Raw genomic sequence first — 16,563 nt, 5'->3', positions numbered from 1 at the left:
AACACATATTGTAGTGGCTATATGACCATTAACAAACTTTGATTAGTCAAAAGGTGTCTTGATCCAGTGATAGAGTGCATCCAAAGAGGAAGAAGCTAAATTTTGATTATGGTTAAAATTTTTATAAATTAAATTTTAAAAAGAGACAAAAAGAAAGAAAAAAAGTTGCAAAACGCAATGTTCTATTCAACATTCCCTTCTCTCACTTTAGGGTTATGCTAGTATATTAGTGAACTTGAGAGAAATACATAAAACCATTTGAATGATTATAATATATGTAATGAAACATAGAAAATTAATAGATAATGTTCTATTCAACATTCCCTTTTCTCACTTTAGGGATATGCTAGTATATTAGTGAACTTGAGAGAAATACATAAAACCGTTTGAGTGATTATAATATATGTAATGAAACATAGAAAATTAATCGATCAATTCTTAGAGAAGAAATTAGGTCTCTCCCTGATTGCTATCACCCTGTGCCTATTGCCTCTCTCTTATGGCCTTCTTCTGCCTTGTCATATGAGTTTTTCCCACCACTTTTGTCTTCGACAGATTGAGGTCAGTTGAACATTGAAGGATACAACATTGTCCAACTATGTTTTCTATTGCACTATAAACTTTGGGGTAGGCCTTGTCATAGAAGTTCGGTGCAACTTTGCCTCCTTCTGCAAATATATAGACAAATACCCAGAAACTCACAACTACAATAAACAAATTTCTAATGGATTTGTTTGTCGCCTTTCTTAATGCAGACAAGAAGGTTCTATGGGAGCTATTACAATTGCAGTCAGTAAATAAGACAAAGTATTGTAGCTGGTATTTTGAACAATAATTCAACATGCCATATTGAAAAATAATTTTTTTTATATAAAATAGTAACATGTTTCGAAGCCTAGCGATAATTAAGTGACATTTTATCTTCATACATCGTCTAGATCATGGAGGCATCCTTGTCATTTCCAATTTCCATTTGTTGGCACTTCGACACCTAGCGCATCGATGACTCTTCCATGTTTTTATATAAGATGTACTATATTAAACTAAAATGTATGTACATGGTGATAGTCAGAGCATATCCTTTCAACATCTTTGTTTCTAAAACACCACCATCATCATTTATATTATTACCATAATGTGTTATCAATACAATTCTTAATTATTTAATATTAAATTTATTGGAAGTTATTAGTTAACATTAATTATTCATCACTAAGTAAGTTTAAAAGATCGAATGATACTCGTTAATAAGACACACTTATTTTTGAAGAGAATTAAGTTCTTAGTCAATGTATTATAAACGTTCATTCTATTACATACAAACTAAATCTTGTTATTAGTTTAGTTACCAATTATGTTATCGCATACAACTTTGGGTGTTAAATACCCAATTTATTATTTGCTTCATTATGGTTCATTTTTCTTTATCATTATTACAATAATAACATCATAAATATTGACACATTATAAATACATTCCATTTAAAATATCAAAATATTCCTAACATTAATTATTTTCATTATTATTTTACCATTATTAATTATTACAATAACTCTATTTAAAATATTTTTAAAAACTTTAATATTTTTTTTTTCAATCAAACTTTATCTATTATATTCTCATACAATTAAATAATACAAAATGTTTCTCAACGACTGCAAGCTTCATTCCTACCCGAACTTTAACAACCTTGGTTAAAAACTCGGGAAAAACCAATGATAATTTCTTTTTTCGTGTTGGAATCCAATGTTTGTTTTGGTTTTGTGGCCACATCTAATGGTCATGTTATGCTTTGATACGATGTTCACGGGAAAAAAAAGATGTTGATGAGCTTCTGTATGTGTATGAGTATTAAAAAATATGTCACAGAAAAGTAAGAGATACGGTGCTCGCTTGGAAAATGTGATTTGAATTTTTATTGTGTCGGTCATGTTATGCGTTGATACGATCTGTAATGTTATTATATATCTATCTAGATATATATATATTCACTTTTTATTTTATTGAAAATTCTAAATATATACATATATATATATATACTTTTTATTTTATTGAAAATTCTAATCACCCACGTGTAACTATTTGCTACAACTTAAAAATAAGTAATTTTGAGTGGTTTTCAGGTTTTTTATATCACAAAAATAAAAAATAAAAATATTATCTTTTATTTAAGAAAAAAAAGCAAGAGATAAGATTTTTGGAAAATGTAATTGTGAATGAGTTATTAAATCCGAATGATTTTTTCTTTTCCTTAGACAAAAATATATATTCTCCATTAATTCCAAAGGAAGAATTTTGAATATAAACACTTATGTAATATTTATAAGAAAAAATTATATATATTTTATTGAAATATAAATTAGGATATAAAATTATTGAACAACAAGCAGATATAAACTAATGATATGTATCATTATTGAAGCACAAACTTGGATACAAAGGAAGATATAAACTAATGATATGCATTCTATTAAATCAAAAACATGGATACAAACACACATTTTTCCATAGAAAAAAATTGTTGAACTACAAGGGAGACTTTGGAGACTTTAGATATAGACATTCATGCTTTTGTAGAAGTTCTTTATAGAAAAAAATTGTTGAACGACAAGGGAGACTTTGGGGAGTTTCGATATAAACATTCACACTTTCATAGAGTAAAATTGTTCATAACCAAATTTGGGAAACTCTAGATGTAAACTCCATAAACAAGTTTTGGACATAAACTTGAAAGGAATAGAATAAAATTGTTCACACCAAAATTCATTGAAGCTTAAAAAGGAGAATTTGGATATAAACCACCATGCCTTCATAGAATAAAATTGTTTGCAATAGATTTGATTGAAGCAATTTTGAGTGGGTATTAATCAAGATAAATTTTTTATTTTTTCTCAAAATATGAATTGTGAGCATGAAAAGTGAAAAATATATTGGTATGTAGAAATCAATTAAGCTTTTTTATTGCATTTGAGCATGACATTATAATTGAAAGAAGGATACCCATAACAAAATCAGATTCTTTTACCTTTTTTCTAGAATTATCTGGTCATAATAAGGGGTTTGAAGGATAGTTTATTCCCATGGATGATGGATGATTTTTTTTTTTTTTTATTCCTTTCTGAATGCTTAGTTATGGATATTGTGCCTAATTTTGACACTTGATTTTCAAGTTCACTTAGTCGCCAAAACATGATCATTTTACAAGTAAGACATATCTTACACAAAAAATGCATTATCACATAAATCAAGTGTCAATTAAATCATTGAAATGTAAAAAATGAAGAAGGGTAAGTTATTTATTTGAGTGCCTCGATTATTAAAAGGGTAGTGTTACAAACCCTTTCAAAAATCAATGTGTAGATTGTTATAAATAGTTACTTGAAATTGATTTATAAAGTCATTTTTATTCAGACTAAAAACCATTGTAAACACACTTTGGGGTGCATGATCTGACACCTTAAGGTAGTAATAAGAACAAGACAATTTGACATAAGCAAGCACAACTGAGTGTGACAAGTGAAAAACATGCAATGGGTAAAGAAATAAACTATTTGCAAAATATCAATCTAGAAATCAAAGAAATGCAAGACTCCTTACATGAATTGGATAATTGGGTTGTTGATATTCACAAGAAATTTATTTAAAGGATAAATTGATTGAAGCATTTCAATTAAAATTAATATTGTGAACATGGTTGATGCAACATGTGCAAAAAATGACCTAATACAAAAGGATGTTGTTACTTGTAACACACGTGACTTAATGCAAATGATGAATGTTACTTGTGACATGGATTATCTAATGCAAATGCATGATGCTACTTGTGGCACCAAATGATCTAACAAAAATGGTTGATGAAATTACAAAAAAAAAGATTATTTATGATTGCTTACCAAGTTATGAGATGGAATTATTATTTAGCAATCAATTAATGAAGGAAAGTTTAATTAAATATGAGTCACAAGAATGAACATAGAATCATAATAATAACAATAAATATGGATCTAAAGTTGTGTGTGTGTGTGTGTGAGATATTTCAAATATGATTCTTTAACCTTTGGAATAATTGCAACTCAAAAGAATTGAAATGACTTCAAATGTGACAAAGGAAACAACTTTCATATTCCACATTATTCCAAACCAGTTTATTTTTTGAGTGTATGATTTCTTGATGGAAATTTGAATACTTTATTTTTTGAGTGGGTATTGATTATATCTATATATATATATATATATATTCAAAATATGAATTGTGGGCATGAAAAGTGAAAGAGATATTGTTAATTGTGGGCATGAAAAGTGAAAGAGATATTGGTATGTAGAAATCAATGAAACTTTCTTATTATATTTGAGCATGCCATTATAATTGAAAGAATCATACACATAATAAAATCAAATGCTTTTACTTTTGTTTTAGAATTATCTTGTTAGAATAAGGGAGTTTAAGGATAGTTTATTCCTATGGATGTATTTTTTCTGAATGCTTCATTATGGATATTGTGCTTAATTTTCAAACTTGATTTTCAAGTTCACTTAGTCATCAAAACATGATCATTCTACGAAGAAAGACATATGTTACACAAAAAATTGAAACATGAGACAAAGAGAAAGGTAATTCTCTTTGAAGGATTTCAAATTGTTTTTCCAAATGAATATTTCAGGCATGATTGGGCCCAACTCTATATGTATTTTAAATTGAAACATGAGTCAAAGATAAAGGTAATTCTTGCACTAAATGGGGGAGTGCATTGATGAAATCAAAATGGTTAATGGTAAAAAAAATATCACATTAATTAATCAAGTCAAAATGGTTAGTGATCAATCAACAAATCCACTAGATAACAATGATGAACCATAAAGGAGAAAAAAAATCCAAAAGGTCAAGCTTGGATCCCTACAATAATCTTATCACATTGCATACGATAGAGGGGAATATTAATGATGGCAACCAATCTTCAAGATTCAAAGTCTTATCAATCAAAATTCAAATCCACTAGATAACAATGATGAACCATAAAGGAGAAAAAAAATCCAAAAGGTCAAGCTTGGATCCCTACAATAATCTTATCACATTGCATACGATAGAGGGGAATATTGATGATGGCAACCAATCTTCAAGATTCAAAGTCTTATCAATCAAAATTCAATTAGAATTTGGGAATTCCAAAATTAAAACTAGTCTTCTCAACAAGATATCTACAATGAAATCAACGTCAATTAATATGTTCAAATCAACATATTTGGGAATATCTAACATGGAATCTAGAATCCTCTAATTTCTCTTCAATTATTGATAATGATGTTATTTGAGAGCTAATTTCATCTAAATTCAAAGAGCACTTTGGTGATCATATTTGTTCACTGCTAATAGAATGGTGTTCCTATTTGTTCACCAATTACTATGAGAATGTTTAGACATGACGATTGTTCATTTTTATAATTTATACTCTATTTCAATATTCATTTCAAATGAATCATTCAACATCCATGCTAAAAATTTTCAAAATATATATTGAAGCTTAGTTCAAATTTTTTAGATGGAAGTTTGAAGTAATAACGGTTTATGCATTAGTTCATGTTGTCATGTATAATTTTTCAAACTTGTGATTGAGTTAGGGTGGGAATGTTAGACTCTGAGTACTTGGATAATATCAATGTTAGATATCACCTTCTTATTATTTTTTCATCCTTATCTATTGATGAAGTGTTTTCATTATCCACTAATGAGTTAGTGGGATCTAGATCTAGAGGTGGTTAAATATGCATGCTATAAATTAATATCATGAGATAAATACACATGTTGAGTGTTTCCCCTTCAAGAGTATCAACCCCAAAGCCACCTAATTAGTGAGTGTGGCATGCTCTCTCTCAAACGAGACCCATTGCTCATATCATTCAAATGCAATTTTTCTCTTTATTCATCCTTAGTTATATAGTTTCCATCACTCTCATATGCTTCAGCCATAATGTATTAACTCTAGGAGTAACAACCCCCAAGCCACGTAATTAGTGAGTGTGGCATGTTCTCTCCCACACAAGATGATCCATAAATTATTGTGGATATTCCACTGGACAGTTCATCACAATAGATCTAATAATATTATATTAGAAATCTGGAATTCTACATTATTATAGTTTTATTAAACTTTAAGATCTGTAGATTTAACTGTAATTAGTGCATGCATGTGAATGGAAATTACGCAGAAAATAGAGAATGAAAAAATAAGCTCACATACACACATAAGACACAAAATATGCTTTGTGAAACCATTTTGGGAGAAAACTCAACTAGAAGGTGAGGGTGCTTTGCTCTCTTTCTTCACCTCAAAATATGGTTGTAGGTACAAAGAAGTAAGGCATGTGGCCTGTGGGCTGCTACAGTGCGCAAATCCTCCCTATGTGCTCTACCTCCTATCCCTCTTGGCTATCTTTCCTCAACTATGGAACAAAATTCTCTTGAAAGAATGGAATGCCTCATCCTTCTAGTGGCTCGGTTATAACACAACTTGATTAGCTACTAGTGGTTAAATTTGACTACATCAACTCTTAACTAGAGTTACAATTTATACTATTCTAGAGTATTTTACATCACAAACACATGGCTAGCCCCTTTTCCATGAATAATGGGGGGTTGACGCATCATCCTCCCGAATTATAGGTGTGAAAATAGGAAGGTCAACTTCTGAGTGGCATAAATTTTACATACAAACACTGATTGTTGCGCTTCTTATTTCATTGGAAATATCTTTGTGTGTAAAACAACATGAAGAGGTGTCACATTAAAACGACAATTTTTTACCTCCAAAAAACATTGTTTGAGCCTCAAAACTATCCTGGAAGGTTTCAAACCTTGTTTCACCTGTTGGCTTGTATGGGTCTGACCCAGGTTCAGAGGTGATTTAGCCAAGCAAATCCCAGTACTACTAGCCCTTTCGGCAACAGTCCATGGAGTGCGGACTGAGGTCTCACCCGAAGTAGTATGGGAGGGTGTTAGAACTAGGTTTCAGCACCTTGGGGATGTCCGATGAGCTTCTGGAGATCCGCAGTTTAACCATGCGCGCACGTCACTACGCACACTTGCTATTCCTTCGCAGCTTGCGATGTTGCTTCTGTGCAGCCCTACTCGGGGTGCAACCCGTATAATACCCAAGTTCCTTGCTATTCAATCTGTTATTACCCGATTACTTAGTTTGTTTATGTAAGATTTAATGATTATTACAACATATTCAACAATCATATCAATGTGCGTGATAAATAAAACAATATAAATGTAAAGAAGGAAATGCACAACATATACATAGAAATAGGAATCAACTTCTCTTTATTATTCTTCTATCCAGATTAGAGACTCAACACCGCCCTGCGCACTCAACTGCAGGGGTCCACGCACTCAGCTGTGGACTCTACTAGGCCTCTGTGCACTCAGCTGTAGAGCCTCTTCCTACCACTACGACCTAATACACTTAGACTCTTACTCTATGCTCGAATCATTTCTATTCTTCTCTCCAATTTGCTCTCGTTACACTTAGAGCCTCGCTCTATTTATACAATCCCATGGTTCGCGAACCATGGGTAGGCCAACATGACTTTACATTACATTACAATACTTTAGGGCGGACAGCCCTATGACTCATCCTATACTTTGCGCTTCGCGCCCGCAATTCACGGAGTCTTACAAAACCTTTGACCAAATCTTGGGCTTTGAGCCCCAAAACATGCTGTGGGCGGATTCCATGCCCAATAGGCCACCAACAAAGTCATCGCGACTCATCCCAAGTCACTTTGATGGTGCGGTGATCTTCGCACTAAGCACCTCCAACTGGTCCCGTATCGCTCGGAGGTCCGCGACGCACTATTCTGTGGTTTGTTGGACCTATTGCATGCGCTCTTCCGATTCTTCTTTGTGAGGATCAGCTAATTGCCTTAGAGCGCAGAGTCCCTACATTTGTGTGAGCTTTCCCTTAATAACTGCCGTAATGGTGAAGGCCTCATCAATCCATGGCTGGACGCGCACTTTGAGAAGTGCCTCTTTTTGTCTTGCGGCATCCACCTGCTCTTTCAGTGCCCTTGCTTGCTACATATTTACTAGCTGTTAGGTGAGGACGACTGTCTGTGTAGTTCCCCTTACACTATCATACTGCTCCTGCAGTTCGTGCGCCTCTGTTTCCAGGCGCTGTATGTTGGGGTCCTCCTGCAAGGATGTGAGGACGTCAAAGGCTTGGTCCAACATACCGGTACAATCCTGCACTTCCCATCCAATTTCTTCCAGTCCTATTTGAATAGCGCTAACACGCTGCTCTCTAACTTCTGGAGGAGTGGAAGGCTGCACCTTCAGCTACAGCTCAGCAATCTGGAGGTTCAACTCCAGCTGCACTCACGTTGTTTCCTCGTGCGCGCTTCAGACTCCACTTTCCAGACAGTGGATCTGCATCTCTGTTGGTAGGTCTGCGACGATGGACAACTCTGGGACTCGCTGGCATGCTTCATCAACTGTCTGCATGATCTACTGGTTCTGTGACACCAATTTGTCATGCTGTAGGTTGAGCTGTTCGATGTTGATCTTCTGCTCACTCATCACCTGAATCGCGTGGCCCTCCCTGGTGTGGAGCTCTGCTATTATGCCATCCTGCAGCTGGTACAGTGTGTCTCATGGAAGGGCAACCAAATTTAGGCCAAGTCCCTTGATCCTGCCCACGCAGCTCTGTCGTCCTATTTCTTTGCTATTAGCGCTCCTTCCGGTAGCACTATGGTATTGGCCATCTTTGCACGTAGTAGTTGTTCCGCTGTTGATGTGCCTGTTGCGCCATAGGTGGCTACGGTTCCTTCCTATGGGGGTCGCACCTGAAGTTCCTGCAGCTGCGCCCTTAGGGCCCCCAACACAATCTGTTGCTCTGACATGGCTTCCTGGAGCACTTCCTTGGTGACCTCGTGAACCGTGTCGTCGATGTCGTAGAGGTCGCCTTCTGTTAACGTGATCAGGTCAAAGGTCAATTTGGAGGCCTTGACCTTTTTCCGTGGACCCGATCTCTCTGTGATGCGCGACCTTTTCAGTTGGGTAGACGTTGTGCCAGGGTCCGCGCCCTCTTCTACAAGGTTTGTGTCCTCTGCCCCCTATCCTGTAGACAAGTCCTGGCCTTCCTCTTGCTGCATTGTGGTGGCCCCTGTTGTTTGTGCTGCTGCTGCAACTTCAACGACCTTTGCCTACTCTGCGACTGCCTTTGCTGCCTCGTGGACTGCCCTTACCTCTGCTGCCACTTTTTCATTGCGCCTCTTTTCGACCTCATCCTTTCTCCTCTGGGCTGCTATCCTATCCAGCTCCACCAAATCCAGGGTGCGCCACTGAGGAGGCCATGATTCTAACACTGAAAAAATTGCATCATCAATGGCGATGAAGGGGAGCTTGGTCCACTGCTGCGCCGGATCCTTACGCGCCTTGATGTAAACATTATGCATGTCCGCCTTGAAGTCTGCAAAGCTCCGCAGACTGTTGTAAACTGTGGGGGACAGGTGCGGCCTCCTATTGATCCACATCCGGACGCTCGCCTCCATGAGCACCCAGAAGATTTTTGTCTCACGGATCCGCTTTGAGTCCTTGGTAGCCCAGAGCAATGCATACTTTGCGGCCTCTGGTAAGTCCTATTCAATGTTAGGGAACTGACTGTCCTCGGGTAGTTCCCCGGTTACCAGCAAAATGGGCAAGAGAAACCATGCATAGTGAAAGGTCTTACCAAGAGCAACCATGCATATTGGAAGGTCTTACCCTATTCCTGGGCTTCCTTGTAGTTGGTCAGGAATTCCTCGTAGAGGAATTCGGCCCTGTTGAATTGGACCCCCTCTACGCATTGTTCAGCCATTGCAACTACCGGCACTGGTACTTCATCAACGCGATATTTCCTCATTACCTTCCCGGACAGGAGTTGGTTGGCTACACACACCCCCTTATCTTTGATGATGTTGATTGCGTAACCCCACTTCTTCTTCTCGAGCTTGTATTTCTTCTTCATGGCTTCCGCGAGAGCCAAATCGCCACTTTTTCCTGCTATCGTCGCAGGGTTCTTTCCCTTATAGGGAAGCTGTGAAATTCGATGGATGAGATCCGCCGTGATGGGAATAGGCTCCTCCAGCCATAGGTACCCATTGTGCACCAAGTACAACAGTTTCCTGATGATGAAAATAGCGATGGGCGCGTGGTGAAAGTGTGGAATCCATAGCAGATGAACCAATCTGGCCTTCTCCACTCTCTGCAACCATTTTCATGGCTGTAATGTTGTGACTGGCCCCTTCGTACTCTACTTCATGAGGCTCTCTGTCTCTAAATGTGGGAACTTCTCACTATCCGCAAGGTCCCAATATTCAAACTTCATTGTGGGCACGTGGCCCAGGTGTGAGCCCTCAAATACAATTCAATTAGGGAGGAACAGGGTTTGGAGTGTGCTCTTGGTAGCATCCAGATCCTTTGGTATCTTTTTTTTCTCTTTTCGCGGAGGGACGTACTCAGGCAATTTCGCTGTAGAGCACACCGGCTGGATGTCCTCTTCCATGTCTTCTGATTCTTCTATCTCATCGACTAACACCTATAGGTCCTCGTCCTCATCATTTGTCTCAATGGTGACAACCTTTCCCTTTTCTTCCATTGAGAGTTTACCAAACTGCGGATTCCGTGGGGACATGCAGACTGGTCCCGCTGCCTGCTTATCTTTCTTGGGCCTCAACGTTCGAGGAAATTTTGGGATTTCTTGCGCGTCCCCATCATCTCCGGGAATGTCCTGCACCGTGGGGTTCTACGCAGCTTCATCGACGGTACTTTCTACAAAGACCACACCTCTCCTGGTAGTTGTCATCCTATTTGAATTGTCTGTGGTCGTTCGCGAACGTCAGGGCTCGAATATTGCTCGGCACTCAAGACTCTGTGCTCTAATTAACTGCTCAAATTTGAAGTGAACAAGTGTTGTCCCGTGGCTAGCCCTTGGAGTTTTATAGTGCCTTTTGAATTCGAATTCGACTATTCCGCCCAATTCTGGGCCATTAGTGCTTTCTTGGCGACAGATTGTCCCAAATATTGTCCTTAATTGGTGTCTTAAATGCCTTCCGCCCGCTCCTTTTTGCCTTAAATCGAACATCCCGTCATGAACAGTGACACCAACGGTCACTTCCCATCCTACCCGAGTGGCAGCGCAGTCCCTTGTGTGCAGGCGTGAACCTTGGGACATGCTGATTCTACGCGCATCTCCCTTATTGCGCAACTCCCAAACATACTCTTTTATAGTCCCACACTCTCTTTCAACTGCCTGGAGTGTTGAGACTGTGCTCCCTACGGCTAGTCAGGTGGACGTACCACCTGTGCAAGACTTCAACTCACCTTTCCGTATAGTCCACGGAAACTCCTCAATTGCCTTCACAACAGCCAGTGCCGCACGTTCTACTGTATGTGGTGCGGTCCCCTGGTTACTGCGTTTGGTGAGGTGCGATCGTAGCCATGGCACTAGAGTCATAAATTCTCGGTGACAATCTTCTAATGCAGTGTATGATCATCTGGATCTAGCCTTGTCATCCTTGGTTTATCGACGAGACATGCTTGTGTGATCTCGTATTCCATCCTCTTGATCTCAGCGTCCATCAAAATTCTTTTCTTCCTCGACCTCGTGTAGCTGTGTGACTTCTTCGTCCTGGTCATCGTGCACTGTCACAACTGCAGGAGCCATTACGTGCGGATTCCTTTTTGTATTCTCTTCAGAAATTACGGTTTCTACTCTATTCTTCACCTTTGGAATCATCTCTGCGCTCAGTGTTTTGCACATGGTCCTATAGGTCCATTGAACAGTTGGCATGCGCAGGTCCCAATCAGTTCATCTCGCCTGGTGAACCTTGCTCAGTACTCTTCACACGCTATCGAATGCTTCGTCGTAGATAATTGGTAGCATGCGTCGCCTTTCCTACTGTTGCGGTTTGTTCTGATTCTCTATTCTGGGGGTGGTGTGCGCTTGTGCGGGTTATACAACATATGTCTGTACCCATTGGGAAAGGTGGGCGCACAAGTTATTCCACCCCTGCTAACTGGCTTTCGTTCGGAGCCGAGGTTTTCCGAAACGTAGGTGCATCATCCTTTTGCATCCACGCCAGTCCTCAAAATTTCCTTGATGCATACCCCACCATCGTGCAGGTGTTGCACGCAGTGCCCACTTCAACGCATCGAACCGCTGCTGTTCTGGTACTGCGATTTCAAATTTTCTCAGAAACTCATCCACTGCTGACAATCCATCATATGTCGACATCTCCCTTGCCTCAGTTGTCACGTAACGCAGTGATCTAACCATCATGTTGCAATTAAGCGTTGTTACTTCATGCAGCCAATTCTGCCATCGCTATACTTTTTCGTCTGAATCTGAAGTGTCGGAGCTTTCACGCTCCCATGAAATTCTTCCATCTGTAGTCGGATTCACCCAGTCCTGTTCTCGCGCAGTTATCTTGTAAATACAATCGAGATCATCATCACTATCATCATCGCACACCAGTTCAGTGTATCGCGTTCCTTTGGCTGGATCTAGCGGTACTACTACGCATAGTGAATTTTTCTCAAATATCACTTTGTGCTTCTTCAGATTTATGACTCTGTTCATATCTGTGGCCAGTATATTCCTAGTAGTGCGGGATAGGGATTACTATCATTGACAATCTCTATCACTTCAAAATCCGCCTGCGCGCTCGCACCTTCAATATCTACTGTTAACCCTTGCAATCTCCCCATGGGAAAAATCTTATGCTGGTTCGCTATTCGTAACTGGATAGGAGACCAGTGTAGCGCGGGTCTGCCCATGCATTCCCTTGTTTTCTTTGGTAGTACATTCACGTCCGAACCCAGATCCAGGATTACCTGATCCATTTCATACTCGCCGATTTGTGCAGTCAACCTCATTTCCCTTCCTGTGTGCAATGCATGCTTTCCAAGTTTCCGAACCACACGTAGTTCTCCTGACCCCGCGCACCTAGTGATAAGTTCTTGTAGTCCTTTGACTGCCTTGCTATTGCGCAAAAATTTCATGCATGTCTCCAGAAAGGTAGTGAGCATTGAAGGATCCATTCCCGGTTCTAGTTGATCTTTACTACCTGAAGTGGAGGCATCCGTGAAGCTCTTCTTAGCTTCCATGAATGTCTCCTTCGCTCGTTCTAAATCAAACTCGGGTTCCTTTGTAGGAGCCTTGCGAACACACGCACTTTCTTTCGGCTTCTTCCCTTTATCATTACCCATGGTCATACCGCTCCTGAGCATCATGTTTACATTTAGGTCTTCTTCACACAGCTTAGACCTCATCATTTGTAAATTCTGAGTCGGAGGGGGCTGAAGTACCCTTTTTTCATGCATCCTCTTTATCAGCGAAGGGCAGTATTCTGGCTCATGATCAAACTGAGTACAATACAAGCATGATATCGTTGTCGAGTTTTTACAATCGCGGGCATAGTGCCCTGGCCCTCTGCAGTTGTAACAAATTAGTTGTCCGCGACCCCTTCCTGGTCACATCCCGCCTCAACCTTGACCGCACCCATGAAATCCAGCGTGCGCCATCCGTGCATTTGGGTCGAGGGCTCGCGTTTCGGTTTGCACCCTATAGGTAGGATTCCGATTCATCATTAGTTCGTAGCTTCGGCAGGTGCGTTCATCATGGCCTACCGACCTACAAAAATGACAAAATAATTGTTGGGACGTCTGTGTATACTTCTGCAACATATGAAAATTATTCGTAGTGTGTTTTCCTCCTATCTGACAAATCGCACACCATAATGCAGATGCCATGCTTGGCCCTGCCTGTGCCTCTGGTCTCAATGGCATCGGCCCTCCTCCTTCCAAGTAGTTCGCGAACACTAGACAATGGTCCTTGTCGTGCCCTTGGCCTTTGCATTTTATGCACCATACTTCCTCGCGCGCCTTCGACCGAGGTGTCCTGTCCTATTTCAAACTTTTCATTTCCAGACACAAATTCTGCAGTTGCGCATGGATTTGTTGGACTCCCAACCCAGGGTCTTGTATAGGGGTCTCATGTAATCTCATTGCCATCTCCAATGCTTCAGCCTGGGTGGAAAGTTTTTGCTGTGACAGCACCGTCCTTAAGTGCGGTGTCAGAGATGCTACAAAACATGCGTGATGTTTTCCATCTGTCAACGTCATATTGGCTTCACGAATCGTACTTTTCAGCCTTTGGTCCAGATCCCAAGGGGTCTCGCCCGAGAGCATCGCGATTTCCTTAAATTCGATGATCGATTGGGTTTCTGATTTTGGCCTGCTAAATTCCCTGTTCAGCGTGAACTGGATCTCTGCGATTCTTGTGTTTGGGTGGTCATTAGAATGCTTGATATACCATGTTAATGCATGATCCTAAAATGTGCTCACCAGCATAGCCTTCTTAATATTGTCATCCACGACGCCTTGTGCTTCCTAGGCGAAGGTGGGGCGGGTGGAGATGGAGGTGAGGAGGGTGAGACGGGTGGTGGTGTGGGTGGAAGTGGTAATCGCAGAATACACTGTCATATCAGACTGACCGTGCTTCTCAGAGAAACTTTTGCGAGCTCTTCCTTGCTTTCCCATGAGGGTGAAATTAAGGGACTGGTTTCCAATTCTTCACTACTTCCGCTTCTGTAGATCTTCCCGCTTCGTGTAGCCCCAAACATTAATTTATTCGCATAACCCGCTTTTCACACAATAACATCTTAATCCAAGTGTTCAAAGATTTAATATACTTACCTCGCGGTCCCTTGAGGAAATGTCGCTCCACCTCACTGTAGCTGATGGTCGTGTCTACCACAAACTCAACGATAAATCCTCCTATTATCCGGTCGAGCCAATGGTCCAAAACTCGTGCGATCTTATCTCCTGACACTTCTAGTTCGCACACTAATTCCAGAGTCCACACTATTGGTTTGTCGAGCCTACACCTTCCCTGGTTGTCTGCTAACTTTGTGATCCACTCATACAGCTCAGAAGGAAAGGATGCAAAGAAAATCTCGTGGATTTCCGTATACAAGTAGCGCTCCAACCACTGTTCCTTAGATACTCGCGGAGTTCTATTTTCCTGCGTCACGAACTTGTGAATCTTCTTGTCCAACCACTCTTCAATTTCTTTCTTTGTTAGATTCCAGTGGCACGACATCAGACATCCCTTATGCAGATCCCGGTCTCGGCAACGGAACCATTTGTTGGCTTGTATGGGCCTGACCCAGGTTCAGAGGTGATTTAGCCAAGCAAATCCCAGTACTATTGGCCCTTTCGGCAACAGTCTGCGGAGTGCGGATTGAGGTCTCACTTGAAGTATTATGGGAGGGTGCTAGAACCAGGTTTCCACACCCTAGGGATGTCCAATGAGCATTTGGAGATCCGCGGTTTAACCCTGTGCGCACGTCACTACGCGCACTTGCTATTCCTTCGTAGCTTGTGATGCTGCTTCTGTGCAGCCCTACTCAGGGCACAACCCGTATAATACCCAAGTTCCTTGCTATTCAATCTATTATTACCCAATTACTTAACTTGTTTATGTAAGACTTAATGATTAATACAACATATTCATCAATCATATCAATGTGTGCGATAAATAAAATAGTATAAATGTAAAGAAGGCAATGCACAGTAGATACATAGAAATAGGAATCAACTTCTCTTTATTATTCTTCGATCTAGATTATAGACTCGACACCGCCCTGTGTACTCAGCTGCAGGGGTCCGCACACTCAACTGCGGACTCTAATATGCCTCTGTGCTCTCATCTGCAGAACCTCTTCCTACCACTACGACCCAATACACTTAGATTCTTACTCTATGCTCAAATCATTTCTATTCTTATCTCCCATTCGCTCTCGTTACACTTAGAGCCTCGCTCTATTTATACAATCCCATGGTTCGCAGACCATGGGTAGGCTGACATGACTTTACATTACATTACAATACTTTAGGGTGGAAAAACCTATGACTCATCCTATACTTCGCGTTCCGCGCCCGCAATTCGTGTAGTCTTACAAAACCTTTGACCAAAACTTGGGCTTTGAGCCCCAAAACATGCGGTGGGGGGATTCCATGCCCAACATAACCAATTTGGGTCCCTTTGGTAAAAATGGTCCTCTGAGCTGACTCATGGACATTTTCCACTCTGAATGCATCGAGATGGATGAGAAACAATATAATGATCCAATATGGATCACACCTCCCCATTTTGGGAGGATTTTGGTCCCCAAAAGCTTCTACTGAATGAGGTGAGGAATTTTTTCCTCCACCTTCTCTCTAGTGTACCATTTAGATTTGCCTGGAAGCTGCCCCTTCAACCAAATCTACCTTAAAATGTCATGCTACCCCTATCTTGTAGTTTTGGACCTCTTCTGCAAAATTGTATCTTCTGTTAACTCTGCCTGAGCATTTGGTACCAAATCCTCCACAGAAGGTAGGACATGTTCCTCTTTCTGATCTAGCATGGAAGGCTCATAGAATTTCAAATTTTCTACATTCAAAACAGAGTAAATGCGCATATATGGTGGTAAACTAAGTCGATAGGCATTATCACCCACATTTTCTAGTATCTCAAAGGG

This window comes from Pinus tabuliformis, chromosome 9 (assembly GCF_031772625.1).
Source record: "Pinus tabuliformis cultivar Carrire ecotype Pingquan chromosome 9, CPIR1, whole genome shotgun sequence".
NCBI classification, from domain to species: Eukaryota; Viridiplantae; Streptophyta; class Pinopsida; order Pinales; family Pinaceae; genus Pinus; species Pinus tabuliformis.
The sequence above is the reverse complement of the archived record's forward strand: the minus strand, read 5'-3'. Positions refer to the sequence as shown.